The 23,628-nt window shown below is 41.0% G+C and overlaps 1 long non-coding RNA gene across 6 annotated transcripts in view; it reads left to right on the forward strand.

The window, feature by feature from the left end:
* Positions 1-23,628, forward strand: part of LOC132020485 (uncharacterized) — a 150,605-nt gene that overhangs the window by 109,360 nt on the left and 17,617 nt on the right. For 3 of the 6 annotated variants that reach the window (XR_009404985.1, XR_009404989.1, XR_009404991.1), the window contains 2 exons: positions 20,068-20,267; positions 22,730-22,949. This is a non-coding gene — a long non-coding RNA (uncharacterized LOC132020485). The remainder of the gene's footprint in view (positions 1-20,067; positions 20,268-22,729; positions 22,950-23,628) is intronic. The other 3 variants (XR_009404987.1, XR_009404988.1, XR_009404986.1) reach the window with 1 other exon arrangement.

The raw sequence follows: 23,628 nt of genomic DNA on the forward strand, positions 1-23,628 counted from the left end.
CTTCAGCTCAGGTCATGATCCCAGGGTCCTGGGATTGAGCCCCACATTGGGCTCTCTGCTCAGCGGGGAGCCTGCTTCCCCCTCTCTCTCTGCCTGCCTCTCTGCCTACTTGTGATCTTTCTCTGTCTATCAAATAAATAAATAAAAATCTTTAAAAAAAAAAAAAAAAGGTAAGAGGTGGTCCGGGATGGCTGCTTTTATGGGACTGCCGGGGTCAACGTGCTAGGCTGCTGAAAGATGAACAGTCTCAAGAAGTAACCTTCATCTGGTTGTTTCAGGACAGTTTCCCCAGAAGCAGATGAGAGACAGCAGTTTGTGCACAAGTAACTTATTAAGGATATACTCCCAGGAGAAACTAGAAAAGGAGCAAGGAAAGCAGGTTGGAGAAGAGGAAGTTGATCAAGGGTACAATTTCAGGCACAGCTCCAGGCTAGCCTGCTCCTGCGGGGGACTCTGGAGTGTAAATTACATCTTGAGAGTTCCTCCTGCCTCGAGGCCAGGGAGCTTTGCTTTTCTTCTTCAACCAGTGACCATTGGCTCTAGGATGCCTTGAGAGCTTTTGGCTCTCTGCACATTCAGGCAATTTGGCTCACTGGCTCAGGAGTGTTTCTCTAAAGTACGCAATAGCCAAACCATGGAAGGAGCCAAGAGGCCCTTCAGCAGATGAATGGATAAAGAAGATGTCTGTATGTAAAATGGACAATTACTCAACCATCAGAAAGGATGAATACCCACCATATTCATCAACATGGATGAAAGTGAAGGGGATTATGCTAAGGGAAATAAGTCAGGCAGAGAAAGACAATTATCACATGATTTCACTTATATGTGGAACATATTCAGGAGAAGGAAGGGGAAAATGAAGGGTGAGGGATAATCAGAGGAGGAGACGAACCATGAGAGACTATGGACTCTGGGAAACAAACAGAGTTTCAGGGGAAAGCGGGGGTGTGGGGGGGTGGGAGTGGATTAGCCTGGTGATGGGTATTAAGGAAGGCACGTATTGCAATGAGCACTTGGTGTTACATGTAAACAGTGAATCATGGGATACTACATCAAAAACTAATGTATGGTGACTAACATAATAAAAAATAAAACCATCAGTAATTTAAAAATACAAAATAAAGTTGTAAATAAAAGTAATTAGAAATAAAGCATACAGAAGCTGAGGATAGATGTACAAAACCAGTATAAAACAGATACGAATGAATCTAGGCATAACATTGAAGTGTCCACTCCAGGTGTTGAGGATTAAGTTGAGTTGCTCTTTGGTCAAATGATGAGTAGCCTTATAAATGATTGAGAAGCTGTTGAGAACAAGAGAACTGGATAAATCAGGGTTGATTGGGAAGGCAGGATTGAGGTACAAAGCTTTGGAGGGGGCCAGCCATAGGTATTTTTGATCTGCTCCAGCTTCAGGCCATCATAGCATGCACTCTGGGGCTCTTGGCTCTTTCTTATGGATTCAAGAAAACTGCCTGTCTGGGCCCAGGGCATGGGCATGCCAGACTGACTGCACAGAGATGGAGGGTTAATTTGATATAACCACTTCCATTGGTCCAGTGAAATTGATGAGAATAACAATAATAACTGAAATTTATTGGAGCACTTCTTATATACCAGGCAATGGGCTAAGGGCTCAGTTGGCATCAACTCTATCCTTCATCACGAATCTGCAAGGCGGTTACTATTACCATCACCATAATTTCTAGATTAAAAATGGAGGCTCAGAGAGGTTGTTTTTGCAGGTTACGTAGCTCTTGAATGATGGAGTCAAAAGGCAAATTCAACTCTGAATCCAAAGCTCCTTTTTTTTAACTTCCAAGGGGCAAACACCCCCCATCATCGCTAAGCATTTATTGAGACTCTTAATACTTTCCTGGTTCTTGGTGGGTTTGTGATCCTGGGGAGGGAACGGATAAGTAAGTTCTGATTACATGAAAGCCAGTAAGAAGGGTACAGACACATATCATCAGATCAGTATAATTGTTTTGGATACCTAGAAGCTTTTAGGTTGTGTCTTATCAGCAACCTGCAGCAGCAAAGCCAAGTGCTTCAACAGTGATGTTATGGTGAACAGAGAGATGGAGTGGGTTGGAAGCAGAGGAGGGGTGGGGAAGGCAACCTGGGCTGGCAGGGAATTTGATGACAAATTCCTCTACTTGTGCTGATCTCTTGGGAGACAAAGAACATCTGGCCTGGGATAAAAGGAACCTTGGAGGTGCTACATGGGAAGGGCAGCCTCCCATGGTCCCTGCCTGCCTCTACCCCTTGCCTTGGCAGGCAGGGCAAGGACAATCCCCCTTCCTTGGCCTTAGTTGGTGTTGGGTACAGGCTAAACAGAGAGTGCCTGGATTCATTTAGAAATAGCTGGGGTGTCCTGGGGAGATCAGTCAGTTCGGAATCTGGTGACTTGGGGCTGACATGTCACTCACCAGCTGACCATTCTTGGGAAAGTCACTTAATGTTTCTGATTCTCAGTTTTCACATCTTTAATAATAGGGTAGCTAACATTTATGCAGTACTTACTAAGTCCCAAACATTGCTCTGAAAGCTTTGCCTACTATATTTAACTCAATCTTTAAAACAACCCTATGAAACAGTTATTATTATCATCATTTTATAGATGAAGAAATTGAGCGCCAAGGAGATTAAATGAAGACCACTTGTCCGGGACTGCCTGGCACTGTCCCTACTTACACATGTTATCCCAGCTTCTCACTGGGCTTAACTTTCTATCATCTTTCATGCTTAAAAGTTTGGATATTAAATTATATGATCACTTAAATTACATAAACTTGCCAAAATCATAGCCCTGGTAAGTGGTAGAGCAGATGTCTACACCTGGAGAGTCAGATTCCAGGGCCCACACTCTTAATCACCAAATGAATACTAGCCACATCTGTTTCAAAGGGTTATTGTTTTCCTCCCTCTCTCCCTTCCTTCACTCCTTCTTTCTCTCGTTCTCTGCCTGTCTTTTTCCTTCCACATTTATTGGGCACCTACCACAGTGCCCCACATTAAGGATGTAGGATGGTTTATGATCTCAGTGAGTTTAGAATCTGTGGGAAGGCATGAAATCAGAAATCAGAAATCAGTGATCAGTCCTTGCAACTCACAGTGAAAAATGCAACATGACAGACACAATACTAGGTGCTGCAGGAACACAAGACAGGGGACCCTAACTGTGCATGAGAGGCTCCAAGCAAAGTTGAAGCATGAGGTGACTTTTAAGGTATGTCTTAAGGATGTGTGGAATTGTCTAGACACGTGCCAGGGCTGTTAAAGAAGGGGTGAGGTACAGAACAATGCGAGCAGAAGAAACTGTTTGCTCCTACACAGACATGGTATACCAGTCAGGAATGAGTTCAGCCACAAATAATAGAACATCCAACTAAAAGTGGTTTCAGGCTCAGGCACTGGTTTCCTTGCCTAACAAGAAGCGTCAAGGCAGCCAGTTCTTCACTGTTCAGTCTGCCATCAGGGACCATCTTTTTGCTCTGGGGTCCATCCTTAAATAGCCTGGGTCTTTCTCCTTGTGTTTGGCATCTAATGGCTCCAGGATGCCTTTGGAATGGGACAGACCTTACCCTCAAGCCTGGCCTAGACCCTTCTCTTTGGAATCTTGCATAAGTCACTTGACTTCCAGTTTTTTCATCAGCCAAATAGGCATGGTGTCATCTGGGCTTGTGGACAGATGACATGATGTGAGCTACTGTGTGTCAAGCACAAAGTAGAAAACAGAAGAGAAAATGGATTTGCTCCCCATTTCAATCCATTTTTGTTGTTGTTGTTGTTGTGCATGTATTTGAATTGTTTTGGGTGGAGGGTAGGGGCTAGGGTAAAAAAAGAGAGGAATCCACATTTTGGGCTACTTTTAGGAATTAAATTTATAATCACAGTAGCCAGATTCATAAACAACCACCCATCCTTTATAGGTAAGTATAGCTTATATAATTAGCAGATGGCAGGCCAAGCCAGCCACAACTGCTGACCCATTGCAAAGCTTGCCATGTGGTCAGCAGCTCAGAAAGTAGGGCAGGCAGGAGGCACTGGAGAAAGCCAAGGAGCCTCTGGGTCTTTCATGGGCTTTTACCTTGTGTGGTTGACAAAGGCAGCTCAGCATTCTGAAGATTCATATCCAAGTTTGTTGGATTTTTGTCCAAAGCCAGAACTTTAGATCAGCCACAGTTATATTGGAGAGATTAAGTGTTCCATTAGAGGAGGGTGACCATTAATTAAGCCCCAGGGGCTGTCAGAATGAATTATGGCCTTGTAAGGAGAGTGGATGCATCCTGCTATCAGGGGAGATGGAATCAGTTTTCGAGGAGCTTTCTGTAGCTTCCTTGGACATGTCCTATTTTCCCTGACTTAGAAGGGATTTACTTTTTCTTAAAATGTTTTTGTTTGCAAAGTCTATAAAAAGCAAGATGACTTTATTATTGGTTCAGTTATGATGGTGATCTATGAGCCAATGAGTTCATTCCTTGGCATTTTGAAAAATCAAATACCAAAGAACTGGAAATGTGTTAAATGATTTTCCTCTGCCAGGGAGTGACTTTTACATAATATTTGATTTTCAATGGGAAACTAGAAAAAGTTCATTTAAAACAAAGACAAACCTGTGGCCCAGTGTAAATATGGGGACTATATCAGTCTCTGTAGCTGGCAGTGCTGGTATCACCAGGACATATAGCAATATTGTTTTCATTTAAAAAAAATCCATTCAGTCTTGAAGACACTCAAGAGGAGTCTGAAATTCTTCAGGATGAGCTAGCTTCTCGTAGGGCATATCCTATCAAAGGTTGGCAAATCTTTTCTGTAGGGGGCCAGTCAGTATTTGAAGTGTGCAGGTCTCAGGATCTTAATTATAACTCCTCAGCTCTGCTGTAGTGGCACAAAAGCAGCCATAGATAATAATAAATGAATGAATTTGGCTGTGTTCCAGTAAAACTTTATTTACAACAACAGGTAGTAGGCTGATTTGACCTATGTCATTGTTTGCCAGCTCTTGCTATAGAAGGTATTTTGGAAGGGCAAGTAGAAACTAAATACATTTATTTAGCCACCAACATATTTATTGGGTTAGAAATCATGACTCTGATAACATTGAAGTTCTCATAAAAATATACTTTAAAAAATTACTTTTTAAAAATTTTATTAACATATATTATTTACCCCAGGGGTACAGGTCTGTGAATCATCAGGCTTACATATTTCATAGCACTCACCATAGCACATACCCTCCCCAATGTAAAAATTACTCTTTTAAGAATAAAAGAAATGCTTTTATTATTAATAAATAGGAGAACACAAAAAATAGAAATGCAAGAATATGTATATACATATAATACGTTGTGATAGACAAGCTAGGTTGGCTAATCTGACACCCGTTTGCCCCCTTCTTCCTTGCCACCTCTATTATAGTAGTTGGAGAGCCAACAATTCACTGTCCTGGCTTTTCTACTTCTAGGGATAGCCATATAGCTCACAAATGTCTAGGGTCATTCCACACTCTCTAAAACAACCCCTTTCAAAAGAAATGATGATAATGCTCATTTGGAATCTGTAATTGTGGCTTTGCTGAACTGCATTTAAAGCATAATATCTAAGAACAAAGACCAGTCACAGATGCTGACTGCAATCCAAAAAAGGGTCAAGGGTCAGGGAGGCCTCTGGAGGTTAACTTTTGGTTGCATGTATGATTTTGTTGGCAGTTTTAAGTTTGAGTCATCATAAATATTTGTGTATGTAAAAAAAAAAAAAAAAAGATCCCATCTAAAGCAAATGTTCAACTGAAAATATGAAATTCCAAATCACATGTCCATTATATATGACCTAATTTGAGAACTAAATTATTTTCTAGTTTTATTTTACTCTGGAGAAGTTCATTTTGAAATCTTGGATGAGCTTACCTTTTTCAGTATTAGGCTGGTGGAAATATTCATGTATTCTTGAGTTTTTAAGATAGAGGTTGGCAAACTATAATCCATGGGCCAACTTTGGTCCACCATCTTTTTTTTTTTTAAATAAATTTTTATTGGAATACAATTGTTATTTACTCATGTGATATGACAGCAGAGTGGAATAGTTAAGACAGAGACCACATAGCTTGAAAAAACTAAAATACTTACTCTCTAGACCTTTACAGGAAAAGTTTACTGAATCTTGGTTTAAAAGTTCTGGAATTAAAACTTCTTGCAAACACACATAAGGTGGCTGAGTGGAATGACATTGTTCGTAAGTACTCACTGAATATTTGTGGAAAAAATTATGGAGAGAAAAGAAATATGAAAAACCTAGGTTTTTACTGTGACCTTGATACCTTTTGGGCAAGAGCTGCCTGTATTAGGGATGATACTCTACAACTTACTGAAAACCTACTTTGACCATCTTAAGTGTGTTATATCCATGATCTAGTTTAGGTCCCACCACAACCTGGAAGGTTGTATTATCATTACATAGGTTTGGTGATGGCCAATTTTCTTGTGTTCAGAGCCTTGTTCATTTCATCTTAGGACTCCAGGTCTATTCTGGATGATTGAACTTGCTAACCATCTGATTACCCAATTAATAATACAGTTTTAAAAACATCTTTTATAGCAATTGTTTTTTAGTTATACAAAAGTTGCAGAAGTATTACAGAGGTCCAGTATATTCTTCCTTCAACTTTTCCTAAAATAAACACATTACTTCCATAGTGCAAAGCTCAAAACCAAGAAATCCGCATTGAAACAAAACTGTTAACTTAAAATACAGATCTAATAGAAACTTGACCAAGTTTCCCAGAATTCTCTTAGAATTACATCCAGGATCCCATACTACATTTAGTTTTTATGTCTCCTTAATCTCCTCTAGCCTATGACAGATTCTCAGATTTTCCTTGTCTTTTTTGACCTTGGCATTTATGAAAAGTACTTCCAGATATTTTTTTTAAGACTCTCTCTCAATTTGATTGCCTGATGTTTCACATAATTAGATTGAAGCGATTCATTTTGGTGAGAATAGCAAAGAAATAATGTGCCTTTCTCCAGGGTTTTGTGATGTTTCTATGTCTTATGACTGGTGATACTAACCATCACTTGGTTAAGGTGGTGCCCACTAGTCTCCTCCACTTAAAGCTAAGTGAACACCTGGATACAATGAGATGTTCTACCTGTTTGAACTCTTCTAAATAACTGCCTACATCAAATCCGATTCTATCTTTGGTCTTGAACAGGACACTTTTCTTTTGCATTTATTCTTTTTTTTTCTTTTTAAAATTAAAAAAAATTTTTTTTTATTTCTTTTCAGCATAACAGTATTCATTGTTTTTGCACCACACCCAGTGCTCCATGCAATCCCTGCCCTCCCTAATACCCACCTTCTGGTTCCCCCAACCTCCCATCCTCCACCCCTTCAAAACCCTCAGATTGTTTTTCAGAGTCCATAGTCTCTCATGGTTCACCTCCCCTTCCAATTTCCCTCAACTCCCTTCTCCTCTCCATCTCCCCTTGTCCTCCATGCTATTTGTTATGCTCCACAAATAAGTGAAACCATATGATAAATTTTTTTAAGATTTTATTTATTTATTTGACAGAGAGAGATCACAAGTAGACAGAGAGGAAGGCAGAGAGAGAGGAAAGCAGGCTCCCCACTGAGCAGAGAGCTCTATGTGGGACTTGATCCCAGGACCCTGAGATCACGACCTGAGCCGAAGGCAGCGGCTTAACCCACTGAGCCACCCAGGTGCCCCGTGAAACCATATGATAATTGACTCTCTCTGCTTGACTTATTTCACTCAGCATAATCTCTTCCAGTCCAGTCCATGTTGCTACAAAAGTTGGGTATTCATCCTTTTGATGGAGGCATAATACTCCATAGTGTATATGGAGCACATCTTCCTTATCCATTCGTCCGTTGAAGGGCATCTTGGTTCTTTCCACAGTTTGGCGACCATGGCCATTGCTGCTATAAACATTGGGGTACAGATGGCCCTTCTTTGCATTTATTCTTGATTCTAAGTCTCCAGGTTACATTTGCCCACAAAACCCCTTATAAACCATTACGTGTTTTCTTTAAATTTGACTCTAGAAAGGAAGGTATGACTACATTTTATCTATCTATTTTTGCCATCCCATGCTTCCTCTTACCTTATGATCCAAGAGAAAAAGAAGAAAAAATTTCCTTTGTAACACACTGTTATCTGCACATATCCTTTCTTCCTGTTACAGTGGCAGAAGTGTTTTTAATCAATGTGAGGTCAATTCCTCACTGTGTGTTGAATCCCAGCCCTTCTCCTCTCATCAGGTGTAAGTAATGATGATGGATCCTTGGGATGGAAATGGTGCTGTGAATCCGTATTTAGCTGTAGAAGACTACTGACATGGGAAACTGTTAACAATGTACTTCATTCCTTGGTGGGCATCCATATTTACCTCTGGTATCCTTTCCCTTCTGTCTGAAAAAGGACTTCCTTTAACATTTGTTGGAGTATAGCTCTGTTGGTGATGAATTCTTTCATCTTTTTATATATCTTCATAAGTTTTTATTTTGCCTTAAAATTTTTTTTATTGAGATATTATTCACATACCACACACTTCACTCATGTAGGGCATGTTATTCATTGGTGGTAAGTGTAGTCACAGAGTGATGCAGCGCCCATCACTACAACTTAATTTAGAACATATTTTCATCATTCCTCAAATAGCCTGTACCTGTTTGCCATCACTCTCAATTCCACCCTCCCCTTGAACCTTTCAGCCCCTGGCAACCACTCTTCTACTTTTTGTCTCTATAGATTTGCCTTTTATGTACATTTCATAGAAGTGTATCATAGAATACATGAAAGAAGGATTTACTCCTGCTACGTCTCGTGTTTGTCTCCATCCCCTTCTCAGAAGATGAAAATAGATTTACCAAAGACTATTGACTTAAATGCATCAGCAGTAGTTACTTCTAGGTCATAGCTCAAAACATAGCTCAAAACAAACATGAATACAATAGAATATTATTGGGCAATAAAGAGGGATCGAGTACAGAGTGGGTGAACCTTGAATACATGCTAAGTTTAAGAAACCTACTGTATTTCTCAGTGAATCACTGAGAATCTCAAACTTAGCATGTATTCAAGGTTCACCCACTCTGTACTTGATCCCTCTTTATTGCTCAATAATATTCTATTGTATTCATTTTTGTTTTTTAAAGATTTTTGTGGTGGGGAAATGATTCTAGGTTGATACTTGTTTCCCCCCAATCTTTTAAAGTTTTAGGTATGTTGCTCTACTTTTTTCTCACTTCTCACTTCTCACTTTATTGTTTCCAAAGATAAATCTATAAATCCAATAAATCTTTTCTTTGTTCCTCAATATATAAATACCTTTTACCCTGACCACTCTTCATATTTTATCCCTGCTCATTTTTCATATTCATATTTTTTCATAATTTATCATATTGATATTTTCTATATTTCACTGGTTTTGAGCAATTTTATTATGATGTGTCTTGATCTGTTCTTTTTTATATTATTTTTAATGGAACTTCTTAGATCTGTGGACTTATACTTTTCATCAAATTCAGAGCATTTGGGCTATTTTTAAAATATATATGTAATTTTGCCCTAACTTCCCTTCACTCTACCTCCTTCAGGTCTTCAGTTTTATGTATATTAGAACACTTCAACTTATTTGCTAACTCCAGGATCAATGTCAGTTCTAAGTTTGCATCAGTTGGTTGATCATTCTCATTATGCACCAGACTTTTCTGCCTGTTCATGCCTGCTAATCTTTGATTGAATGCCAGACATTGTTACTTTTACCTTCTTGATTGCTGGATAGTTTTCTGCTCTTATGAATATTCTTGAGCTTTTTTCTGGGACACAATTAAGTTACTTGAAAATAGTCTTGCCCTTTCAGATGTTCCTTTTAAGCTTATTTGGTGGGACCAGAGTAACATTTAGTCTAGGGCTAACTATGCTATTTCTTCTTCCTGAAGCAAGACCCTTCTAAACACTCCACCCAATTCCCTGTGACTTATGAGATTTTCCAGTTGGACTCCTGGGAATAGACACTCCTCCCTGCTTTGTGAGAATGCATTATGCTGTTCTTTCTAATTCTTTTGAGTGGTTCTTTTCCTGGCCTCATGTAGTTTTCTGCATAGCTATCTTGATCAGGTATCTGCTGAATACTTAAGGAGAACCCTCTGCAGATCTCTGTAGTTCTCTTTCCTCTCCAGGATTCTGCCTTATCCTGGTCCCCTTGGCCTCCCTAGATTCTTAGCTCTGTGTCTTCAACTCAGAAAATTCACTGGGCACTGCCTGTATTTCCCCCTCCTTGCCCCAAGGTCTGGAAGTTCTTTTAAGACAATAAGCTAAGAAAACTATTGGCCCACCTTGTTTGTTTTCTATCTAATCTTCATTGTTTAATGCCCATTGTCTTGAAAAGCATTGTTTGATATATTTTGTCTGGTGATATTGGTTGTTTCTGAGGGTGGGGGTGGGGGTGGGCAAGGGTGAATCAGTTCCTGTTACTCCATCTTAACTGGAACTAAAAGTCCTCCATCATGGAGTTGTAAATCCAGAAAAAAGATCATTTAGGACACCTCTTTTTATGGATGCACACAAGGCTGAACAGATTCCTGTGGTCTAAATTAGAAAGAACACTGAACTTGGTGGATGCTATGTTATAGTCTTAGTTCTATTATTAACTCATTATATGCTCTTGGGTAATTTGCTCAAGAAAGAAAGGGTTTACTCCTGCTACTTCTTGTGTTTGTCTGCCATCCCCTTCTCAGAAGATGAAAATAGATTTACCAAAGACTATTGACTTTAATGCATCAGCAGTTAGTTCCTTCTAGATCATAGCTCAAAACTGATTAGACATATGAAGCTGACTCTACTGAGCTACTTCACTGAGAAACCAAAAGTTGACATGGGGTGTCTGGATGGTCCAGTGGGTTGTGTCTGACTCTTGATTTCAGCTCTGGTCATAATCGTAGGTCCATGATATCAAGCCCCACATGGGGCTCTGTCCTCGGTATGAAGCCTGCTGAAGATCTTCTCTTTCTCTTTCCCTTTGCCCCTCCGTACCCCGACTTGTGCATGTTCTCTCTCTAAAGAAGGGAAGAAAGAGGAAAAGGAAAAAAAGAAAGGAAAGTTAACAGACTGAAGGAAATAAGCAAATCATCATTCAGTATGACCACTGAGTGTAGAGCTGATAGCCCTCTAGACCTCATTTGATAGCTTAATAGAGCAGTGAAGTACACAATATTTATTAAAAATGTCTACCCAAATGGTTAGTAATCTAAGCTCTCTGAAAATATACTTAAATTGAAACTCACAGATATCAGAAAAGTCAGTTAATAGAACATTGCTGTATGTGTAGGTAGAGCCATGATGGTCAATAGCAATCTTTCAGGGGCGCCTGGGTGGCTTAGTGGGCTAAAGCCTCTGCCTTTGGCTCGGGTCATGATCCCAGGGTCCTGGGATTGAGCCCCACATCAGGTTCTCTGCTTGGCAGGGAGCCTGCTTCTTCCTCTTTCTCTGCCTGCTTCTCTGCCTACTTGTGATTTCTCTCTCTGTCAAATAAATAAATTAAATCTTTTAAAAAACAAATGGCAGTACTTCAGAGGTGCCCCATAAATAACCCCCACATACACCTCTGCTTAGTTACTCCCAAACACGTCACCCTGTTTGTTTTATTCAGAGTATTTGTCACAATCTGAAGTTAACTTGTTTACCTCTTTCTTCTTGCGGTCTATCCCCTGCCCTTACCCCTACCACTTGGGAGTGAGCTCAGGGAGGGCCAGAGCCTCCTTCACTGCTGGATTTAGTACTTTACACAGGACCTGTAATAAGTAGGGCCTCACTGAGGATTCATTGAATTGTTGGCTAGAAGAACAAAGCTCCAGTAGGAATTCAGTACAGCTAGGATGGAGCAGGACAGCATGAAACTGAACTTTCAACCAAAGATCAGTTCTGACATAAGCTATGTTCATTTATATAAGAAGTATTCGATGTGGACTGACACTGTTGGAAGCTCTGGGCCATATGCCAGACCTTGGACAAGTCACTTAAACTGCCTGGACCTTATTTTCTCCCCCTGCAAGTGGACACATTGAGATCCACCTCACAAGATAGTAATGTATGTAAAATGACTGCACACTACAGTAGTCTACATAAATGTATAATATTCTTCACTACTTTAATGTAACTTTATTTTGAATTTCTAACCCTTCTAGAAAGTCTTCATGACCTCAGTCTGGGAAGACTTAAATGGTTTCTATATTTATTATATAAGCAACTATAGTGATTTTCCTTTATCTTATTTTCTTTTCTTTGGTGGGAGCATCCTAAACATTTTGAATTTTCTCAGGGAATGATGAGATGTCTTCATCCTCTCTTGACACCTCTCTCTGAGATACAAGAGTGTAGGAGTCCAGCTTGGAAGTTGGCCACTGGGGAGGAGAAGAGGAGAAAGGAAAAGTTGGTGTTTGCAAGTTGCCTTGGTTACAGGTATCACCTCCCTTTTGATGAGGGCCTGCCCTCTGAGAAAGCCTGGTTTTAATTTCCCCTTTGAAATGGGAACTGGACATTGTTGCCAATTTAGATTTCACTGGTCAGCTGTTTGGCAGATTCTGGTCCCCTGAGGCTATTTTTGCTCAGGCTACCCACTGGCCGTTTTGCAGCCACGATTCATTAGTCCAACAGTTCTGATTTGGGTTAGGATGAATGGCCTTAATACTGCTGCTCACTAATCACCTTGAAAAGGACCACTCAAGCCATAACTGTGGGGTGGAGAGGGTGTCACCCCAGGAAAAAAAGTGATGAAACCCTATTCTACTGGATGAAACACTCTGTGTTTTGATAAATGCATTGCATGGTTGGGATGTCACTAATATTCTTACAAGTGGAAGGGGAACTGGTGTGGGGAAAAGAGTGAAGATACAGGTGTGAGAGGTTATGAGAGCTGGGGTGACATTGGGGTGACACAGATGGGTTGGTTGTAAGGTTCAGGACAGGTTCATCATCTGCCAGATGGAGTTTGCTACCCAAGTTCCATCCCTGGAAGTGTGGGGAGCTACTTTTGGGGCAGTGTACCAAGGGAAGGTTTTGAGGGCCAGGTTGACTTAGCAGAGAGGGACCTGGAAGGATGTAAATATGCAATCATAGAGCTAAAGAGTAGAGATAAAAGTAGAAGCCAGAAGGTAGACCAAGACACCAAAAGCTAGGGAAAAAGTGAGACACATGTTGAACTGATGGGACTTAAGAATTATAGCTGGGCAGAGAGAATGAATGGTTGGTGATGAAAAAGGGGGAGAAAAGGATTTCAAAAAGAATTTAAGGGCAAGATGAAAGGGGGAGAAGCTGCTATTCAAGTATCTGAATCCACAGATGCTGGCTATCTGCTAGACCATTTCTTGGATGGAATCCCAGAGAAATTTTTCTTAGGTGTACTGGGAGTGGGGACATGGCCTCCTTATTCTGGAAAGTCAGGCCAAACCATGCTTTCATGAAGGTGATGTTAATACATGTGACAATGCCTTGTTAACCATAAAACAGTTCGAATGTTAGTGATTATTGATGTTTACTCTATGATAATAGCAAACATGTGTATTATTTCCCCTTCGGCCCCTGAGAGGATCCTCTCCTGCCAGCTGACCTCAGTCAAGTCTACCTCCGCCCATCAGAGAGGTTCTAGTGGTGGAACCTACAAAGAGAAGGAGTCAGACCCTTCAGCCCTCTCCCAAGGGTCCCTTTTGCCCTCATGCAAAATTGGAAGAAACTTGGAAGGAGTGGCCTTTTCTAAGCCAAGAAACTGTCCTCTTGAGCCCTTTCTCCAGAGCAATGGGGCTCTTCTCATCCTACATCCACATAACCAAGAGGGGCCTTTGAAGGAGTCTTCCAAGAACAAAACAATTTCCTGGAAAATGACTTGTTATCTTCTCAATTAGAAATACAGGCATTTGGCAACTCAATAGCAGCCTCCCTTGCTAAAATGAAAATAAGAAATTTCCCCACCCTGTCCTCATGCAAAGCGCCAGGCATTATCATCAGTGATAATTAGGTGAATACATTCAGTCCCACAGCAGTTGAGTAACTTGTCCATCTTCCCACAGTTAATAAGCTTACAAGTCAGGCTCAGGACTTCAGGCCCCATGTGGTTTCTTTGCCTCTAGAATGGCATTCTACCTTTGAGATGTTGTCTCAATGACCACTCCCCACCCCCATATACTCATCCTATTTCTGGAAGAAAACTATGTCTTTTGTGAACCATGATCTTTAGTATTAAACAAAGAATTCAAGTCTGAGGCATATTGTGAATAGTGTTTAACATTCCTGAACTTGAGATCTGGCCATCTTGGCCTGCTCCCTTTGATGGTAAGTTAAACATCAAGGCTATAATAATAGACTCTGCTTGTCTTAATAGAGAATAAAAGCTGGGCATTTTGCACGTGCACAGGAAATTCTTTTAAAATAACCAAGTATCAGGAGTTTATTTTTTATTCTTAAAATATGAAGTTGATTTATCTTCAAAAGTTACTCCCTAGAACTCTTCTTAAACAGTGTATTTTTCAGATGGCTGTAATGTTAATGTCTGTTCAACTAACATAAGTAAGACACAAAACCCATCATCTTCTTTTCCCTGGATCACTGGAGAAGTTTCTTAACTGGTCTTCCTGCTTCTGCTCTGCCCATCCTGCCCGTCTCTCTCCACCTTTTACTGGTCTTTTCTTTACTCAGTACCTATTCATTCAGAATGAATGTCAGAACAGTTCACTCCTTCCCTGTTTTATTTTTCTTCATTCATCAAAATGTCTGTGGAGCCCTTACTGAATGCCAGGAGCTGTTCTAGGTGCTGGGAATATATCGATGAATAAGACAAAGATTTCAGCCCTAGCAGGTAAGACAGATAATGATAATGTAAGCTTAATAAACAAAGGGGAAGAAAAAAAGACCGTAAGGAGGTGAAGCAAAAGGAAGGGGGAACCAGACTGCAAGGGTTGAGGATGGAGTAGGGAAGAGCCTTTCCAATTTTAAAATAGGGTGATCATCTTAGACCACATTAGGAAAGTGTCATTTGAGCTCAAAACCCTCCCGTGGCTTCCTATTTCACCTAGAGGAAAAACCAGAGGCCTTACAGTTGCCTTATAATTGCCATCCTACAAGGTCTAGACTCCCCCCAATTTCCATGACCTCCTCTCCTTTACTGTCTCCTTAGATCAGTGGTCCTCAAACTCTAGTGGACATCACCTTGAGGGCTTGGTAAACCACAGATTACAAACACTAGTGAAATCCAAATAAAGTTTGTGTGTTAGTAGAGTTGTATCAGTGAATAGTCTTTGTTAAATAAGGTGTTAACATTAGGGGAAGTTGACTATAAGAAAAATCTTTGTACTAGCTTTACATTTCTTCTGTAAATATTAAATTATTTCAAAATAAAGTGTTAACACTACCCCACACACACACACACACACACTTATACCACACTGCCGATTCCACCAGAGAGTTTCTATTTCTATAGATATGGAATGGATTCTGAGAATTTACACTTCTCTAACTATTCCCCAGATAATGCCAATGCTGCTGGTCCAAGGGCAGAATTTGGAGACCTAATGCCACTCACATCTAGCCATGATGATCTCCATGGTCCTCCTAGAACAGCCCTAAGACTCCACTCTTGGGCATCTGCACCTGCTTTTCTCCCTGTCTGAATTCAACTCACTTCAGAACACAGCTTATAAAGTACCTTCCTCACCTCCCCCAGGTGTCCATTCAATAGGGAAGACTGCTTAACCAATTGAAAATAGTTAGCTGTTCATGTCTTCTGCCCATTTCCTGACTGGATTATTTGCTTTTTAGGTGCTGAGTTTAATACGTTCTTTATAGATCCTGGATACCAACCCTTTATATGATATGTCATTTGCAAATATCTTCTCCCATTCTGTAGGTGGCCTTTTAGTTTTGTTGACTGTTTCCTTTGCTGTGCACAAGGTTTTTATCTTGATGGAGTCTCAGTAGTCCATTTTTGCTTTTGTTTTCCTTGCCTTTAGGGAGGTGTCTTGCATGAAGTTGCTGGGACTGAGGTCACAGAGTTTGCTATATGTGTTCTCTTCTAGGATTTTGACGGATTCCTGTCTCACATTTAAGTTTTTCATCCATTTTGAGTTTATCTTTATGTATGGTGTAAGAGTATGATCCAGTTTCATTCTTCTGCATGTGGCTGTCCAGTTTTCCCATCACCATTTGTTGAAGAGACTGTCTTTTTTCCACTGGATATTCTTTCCTACTTTGTCGAAGATTAGTTGACCATAGAGTTGAGGGTTCACTTTGGGGGTATTTGTTCTATTCCATTGGCTTATGTGCCTGTTTTTGTGCCAATACAAAGCTGTCTTGATGACTATAGCTAATATAGCTTGAAGTCAGGCATCATGATGCCCCATGCTTTGGTTTTCTTTTTCAACATTCCTCTGTCTATTTGAGGTCTTTTCTGGTTTCATGCAAATTTTAGATTGTTTATTACAGCTCTGTGAAAAATGTCAATGGTATTTTGATAAGGATTGCTTTGGATGTGTCAATTCCTAGGTATCTTATGGGTTTGGGAACAATTATAAATGGGATTGATTCTTTAATTTATTTTTCTTCAGTCTCATTGTTAGCATATAGAAATGCAGCTGGGGCACCTGGGTGGCTTAATGGGTTGAGCCTCTGCCCTCGGCTCAGGTCGTGGTCTCAGGGTCCTGGGATCAAGCCCTGAATAGGGTTCTCTGCTCAGCAGGGAGCCTGCTTTCCCCTTTCTCTCTGCCTGCCTCTTTGCCTACTTGTGATCTCTCTCTCTGTCAAATAAATAAAATAAAATCTTAAAAAAAAAAAAAGAAATGCAATTGGTTTCTGTGCATTTATTTTGTATCCTGCTATGTCACTGAATTGCTGTACAAGATCTAGCAATTTGGGGGTGGTCTTTTGGGTTTTCCACATAAAGTATCACGTCATCTGCAAAGAGTGAGAGCTTGACTTCTTCTTTGACAATTTGAATGCATTTTATTTCTTTTTGCTGTTTGATTGCTGAGGGTAGGCTTCTAGTACTATGTTGAACAATGGTGGTAAGAGTGGGCATGTCTATTGTGTTCCTGTGCTTAGGGGAAAAGCTCAGTTTTTCCCCATTGAGAATGATTCTCGTTGTGAGTTTTTGTGAATGGCTTTTATAATATTGAGGTGTGTTCCCTCTGTTCCTACACTTTGAAGAGTTTTAATCAAGAAAGGAAGTTGTATTTTGTCAAATGCTTTTTCTGCATCAATTGAGAGGATCCTATGCTTCTTGTCTTTTATTAATGAGATCTATCACATTGATTAATTTGCAAATGTTGAACCACCCTTGCATCCCAGGAATAAATTCTTTTAGTGTACTGTTGGATCCCATTGGCTTGTATCTTGGTGAGTATTTTGGAAAAAAAAACAAGTCTGCTTACTCCTCCCCTTCAGGATTCCCTGCCATCTTGGCTGCTGCTTTTTTTTCTCCACAGACAGTCACAACCATGTGACACAGTATATATTCTGTTATTTGTATGTTTTTCTATCTCCCATCAACTCTGCCCAGAAATGTAAGCTCCTGAGGGTGGCTTTTCTGTCTCATTCTCTTCAGTAGTTAGAACAGTGCCTCATCACAGTGTGAGTTCAAAGACCATACATTTACTAGATGAGTGAAGGGATGAATAGGGCAAAACAGCTCTCAAGAAATGGCATAGCAGCATCCATGAGAGCTCAGATTCAAGAGTCTGAAAGATCTGGGCTCAAATACCTACTCAGTTCTATATAATTTGTTTCATCTTGGGCAAAGTACTATCCTCAACAAAAATTGAAGGGAGTCCCAGTTATACTATCTCATAGGGAAATGTAAAAATTCAGTGCCATAATATAGGAAAGCACTTAGCACAGTGGGAAGCATAGAATAATCTCTTAATAAATGTCAGCTAATAATGTTTTTGCTTTGCAAATTTGTAGGGCAAATTTAAACAACCAGGACCTTGGTTAAAATTCAATTTTGCATGGAAACCAGTTCCTTAGAGTTGGTGAAAGCAGTTTCTGTGATAATAGCTAATATTTATCGAATTTCACTCTGTCCCATGCTCATGTGTTCTAAACACTTTACATGTACTATCTCACTCAATGTTACAACCACCCATAAGCTAGGAGCTATAGAATCTCTGTTCTGCAGATTAGGACACCGAGGCTCAAGAAAATAAGCAACTTCCCTGTCATCACACAGCAGGCCAGCAGAAAAGCTGAGATTTGAATGTGAACTTTGAGCCCCAGCTATACTATGCTATGCTGCTCCTAATATACTTCCATGTTATTTTATTAAATCCCCACGCAACCCTACAGTGTGAGCATTATTACCCTTGTCATAAATGAGCGACATGGTTTCATTCATTTGCTAAAATTATATAGAAAATGGCAGCAGGGATTTAAGTCTGGAATATTTGTCTCCATAATTTTCCAGTACACTCTCATGATGCCTGTGAGACACCCAGATTCCAGCTGGCTACTCTGTGGCCTTTGGACAGTCCACACGGGTTGGCCGGGTAATGTATGACTCACTTGGGCCCTCACCCCAGTGCTCAGGCCCCACGAGATGGGTGGATTCCTTGAGAGCATTGGGAGTAAGGATGCAGGACTTCTCTTTTATAAAAGAAATCATTATCTTCTAATCTGTTTTATATCTGGATTCAGTTTGGTCTTCACTAAGAGACTTCTGTGTGCCCAGTCCTGTGTTATGGGTGTGTTTTAGGGGGATCAGTGAGAAGGAGAGAATTCCTCTCAGATAGAGCTGCTTCCTTCATAGAACTCGTGATTGAAGAGCAAATAAAAATGACACTGAGACGCAGGGGTGCACTGAACTGCATGTTCCTGATAGAAGGCTTTAGGGATTCACAAAAGTGGTACTAGAGCACCTGGACAGGTTTGGGGCATGAGGACCTTAAAGGTCATGTGGAATTTGGAGGCAAAAGGAAAGATGAACCAGGCTTGGACAAAAAGGTTGAAAAGGAGGCCAGTGCTGAGATGTTCTTGGTAAAAGGGAAAAGGAAATTGGCATTTCCGGAGAATCTCTTTATGTGCTGAAGGCTGAGCTAGGCAGTCAATATATAGTATTTCTTTTTTTTTTTTTAAAAGATTTTATTTATTTATTTATTTATTTGACAGACAGAGAGGGAACACAAGCGGGGATGGGGGGTGGGAGAGGGAGAAGCAGGCCTCCTGCTAAGCAGGGAGCCCAACGTGGGGCTCGATCCCAGGACCTTGGGATCATGAGCTGAGCCAAAGGCAGGCACTTAACAACTGAGCCACCCAGGTACCCCGATATATAATATTTCAATGACTCCTCAAATTAGCCCTGCAGGATGGATGGGGTTGCCTCCATTTTATAGATGAGAAAACAGGCTAGAGAGGTTAAATAATTTGGTTTTGGTCACACATCTCCTAAGTGGTAGAGTGTGGTTCAGATTCACTCTTGACTGGCTGCCAAAATGCATGCTTTCCCCATACTGCTAGGATTTTATAGGATTTCCAACCTTCCTAGGAGCAACTACAACAGGCAGCTTGATTCTTAGGATGGTTAATTTTATGAGTCAATGTGACTGAACCACGGGATACTCAGGTATTTTGTTAGCTATTATTCCGAGTGTCTCTGAGGGTGCTTCTGGATGAGATTAACATTTGAACAGGTAGACTGAGTCAAGCAGATTGCCCGCCCAGTGTGAGTGCCTCATCCAGTCTGTTGAAGGCTTGAATAGCACAAAAAGTCTGAGAATTCATTCCTGCTGCCTGTCTTTAAGCTGGGACATCAGTCTTCTCCTGTCCCTGGTCTCAGGTTGGAATTTACACCATCAGCTCTCTGCCTCTCAGGCTTTTGGACTTGACCTGGAAGTACACCTACAGGTCTTCTGGGTCTCCAGCTTGTTGACTGCAGATCTTGGGATTCCTCCGCCTCCATAATGACATGAGCCAGAACTTTATTCTCTCTTTCTCTCTCCCACTTCCCTTTTCTCTCTCTGTCTCTTGATTATGCATATCCCCATTGGCTCTATCTCTAGATACTACATTCCTTTCTGATTTCATGGCAAAGATACTCTGATTCTGATGACCAAACGTGGGCCACGGCATGGTCAGCATCTCCCAGCAGAAGGCAGAGAGCCCTGGCCTGGAAGCAGAGTCCTAACCCCAAGAATGTGGTTCCAGGAGAGAATAAAGCTGGTGCTGCCCAGAGAATGCAGCCAAACTCTTGAAGCCTCTGGTAGGTACAGTTTGACTCTGTCAACTAACTGTATGACAGGTAGGCTCTGTGCTAGGGGAGCAGAGATACCAAAGTGAAAGAGACCCAAAGTTGGTCCTCATCCAGCTCACAGTTTGCTTTGCATGGATGGGCAAAGTGATCATTTCAATACTGGTTCACACGGACTACTATTCCTTCAGCCAGCCACCCTCTGCTCCAGCCTCCATAGGTTTGTCTCTGCCCTTAGAAAATCACCAGTCGCTGAGTGCCTGCTTTAGCATGGTCTCTGGCATCCAGTCTTGTCTGTGTGATCCATTCTTTTGTGACCCCGCAGGTTACAGCATGTCTCCCCAGTGGAATAGTCAGTCACATGAACAAGCATGTCCCTTGGAATAATTGTTCATTCCTGAATATGTATTTTCAAATAGAGGACCACAAGCTGAGTATATCCTGAAGTGAAGATTCTTATGTGCTTCCTACATTGAAATTCCATCAATTTTCTAGAGCAACTCAGTACTTATTATTGCAAAATATGGTCATAATTAATGATGGCAATAAAAGCTATTAATTTTAAATATGAAACAGTTATCAGACCTTTCAAGTAGTAAAGAGACCGCATGATGCTAATCTAGATATTTTAAAGGGAATGGTCAGTTGGTTAGTTTAAAAATAAGTTAATAGCCTTTGTGAGCCAACTAATGTTTATAAAGTTTGAATACTCACACATGATAGAATAATCAAGATAACAGATTAGGTTAGAATGCAGATATTTATAGCATTACTTGGTATACTAGTATTCGTCACACAACTTAAGTGGTCTTTAAGAATCAGAATTCTTATTTTTTTTTGAGATTTATTTTCCATTTAGGCCATGGATCTTCTGAGAAAAAGTTTTATTTAGAATGCTTCACTTCTTGTGAGGATGAGTTAAAAAAAAATATGATAATGCTGATTTTGCCTCCTCAGTGGAGAAATATCTCCAAAACATGTGAAGCAACATCGGTGATAAATCCTCTTCAACCCAGACATGAAGAATATACAAAATAGAAAGAAAAGATCATGTGGGAGAATAGCGTGATACTCAAACTACATTTTCTTTCTGGCAGTCAAACTGTTAACAAAAGCGATTTTAAGGAAATCCACTGTAGCTTCGAGCCAGCAGAGGCTTTGCTTTGGTTAGTCTCTAGCAGAAGAGAAGGACAGGTCCCAAGTGTGACACCCACATCGGTGTCAGCAGCCTCTCCACTGCCACCACCAGCCAGAAGGAGCCGTGTTTCTCCACTACCACTGTTGGAAATGTCTCAAGTAGTCACTGTGGTGATAGTGGAGAGTATAGCACTGAGAATTTACCGGGCCACATTGTCATACCAAATATTTAAAATTCAATGGCAAATAGTTTTAGTAATAAGATGTAATAGTAAGTCAGTTGTTGATTGAACTTTAGATTCATTTTACAGACTGCTGAGTTCCACTTCAGGTCCTTCTGGCCTCACCTATCTTGCCTCAGTGCTATGATTATCAGTTCTGCAAGGTTGTTGTTGACCTACTGGTCAGTAGGTCCTGACCTACTTCCTGTAGGTGCAGCCCGTTGGTGCCCAGCCTCAGTCCCATGCATGAGCTTCTCACCTCCAGCCTGGGGTTCTTGTCGACACCAAGTCACCCCTCTGGATGCCTTACTTAAGAACACTGGAGCCCAGGGCAAATAAAGCTACACTAACAAACTGGCAATGGAAGTTGGTGAGTCAATTCTCCTTTTCTCTTGCCACAGATTGTCCTGAGACTCAATATGTATGTCTTCAGGGGATGGTCCCACAGCAGCCAATAGCCAATTACAGCTAACTTGTGCTTATTCAATATTGAATCCTTCCCTTGGCTCTCACTCTGTTTAGTTTTAAGGATAGGTCAACAAATTCTCTAGCATTCCTCCCCTCAACAGAGTTTCATTTTCCTCTATTTGAATGTGGATTGGACTCAATATCTGCTTCTAGAAAACAGAATTCAGCAGAAGTCATGGAATGTCACTCTCAAAGTTATAAAGAAAAATAAACATGACCTCCTTCTTGGATTCTCTGTTACTGGTGGAATTGTGTCCGCCCTCCCCCCACGAATTCACATGTTAAAGCCTTGGTCCCCAGGTATCTCAGAATATGGCTGGATTTGGAGATAAGGTCTTTGAGGAAAAAATTAAGTGAAAAATGAGGCCATGAGGGTGGGCTCTGATTCAATAGGACTGGTGCCCTTGTAAGAGGAGGAAGAGACCCCAGGGATATGTGTACAGAGGAAACCATGTAAAGATACAGCTAGAAGGTGTCCATCTACAAGATGAAAAGAGAGGCCTTAGGAGAAACCAACCCCACAGACACCTTCATCTCGGACTTCCAGCCTCTAGAACTACAAGGAATGAATTTTCGAAGCCACCCAGTTCTGTGGCCTGTTGTTATGACAGCTGGAGCTGGCTAATACATTTTCCCATTCTCTTTCAGATCACAGACTCTGGGGGAAGCTGGCTGCCATGACACATGGGGCTGCCATGACAGCCCCACAGAGACACCCCTGTGGCCAGGACTGAGGTCTCCTGACAGCAGACCTGTTGGTGAGCCTGGAAATCTTGGAGGCCCAGCTGACGGTGTGCAGACAGTCTGAGAGATCTTGTGCTAGAGCTACGAGGCAAAGCTACTCCTGGACTCCCAACTCACAGAAACTGTGTGAGACAATAGTGTTCATTATTTTAAGCCACTGAGTTTAGGATAAATTGTAACACAGCAACAGAATATTAATGCCCCTCCTTTCCTGCCTCATTGTCCTTCCCTTCACCCCTATGCCCAGAGGTGGTCCCAGTGCAATGGCATACTTCATATGGTTCCTCGCCTCAGGTTCTGCTTGCTGGGGGAACAGACTAAGACACTTCAAAATTCCATTATGGTGGTCATAGTCTGCCCTGACCCTTGGCTTTTGCTGAATACTGTCTTTTAACATCTGACCATTTGTGATTTAGACAAAATGGGTATCTAGTTTACCTTTAAATCATTTATGATTAAAAAATGTATCAATCAAATACCTACTCTGGGCAGGGACTGTCTTAAACTTGAGATATGATAGTCAGCAAAAAACAGACAGGTGTGTTTTCTCATGAGGAACCCAGGAGTTGGGGAACAGCCTTCAGGAAAATATGTCTGACCTAGTCATGGCAGCCTCTGAGGCTCCAGCCTCCCCTAAGTGCACGGAGTATGTCCCTGGTAGAGTCAAACATAGAACCTGTGGTCCCTTCCTTCCAGCTCTTTTTAATGAAAGGACCACTCACACATGACACTGAAGACTTTAGTCTCCTGAATGTGCAGCTCTAGGTGCCCCTGTCTGCCTCCTCTACCTTTCAGTGGGTGCT

The sequence above is a fragment of the Mustela nigripes genome, chromosome 6, assembly GCF_022355385.1.
Source record: "Mustela nigripes isolate SB6536 chromosome 6, MUSNIG.SB6536, whole genome shotgun sequence".
Classification (NCBI taxonomy): domain Eukaryota; kingdom Metazoa; phylum Chordata; class Mammalia; order Carnivora; family Mustelidae; genus Mustela; species Mustela nigripes.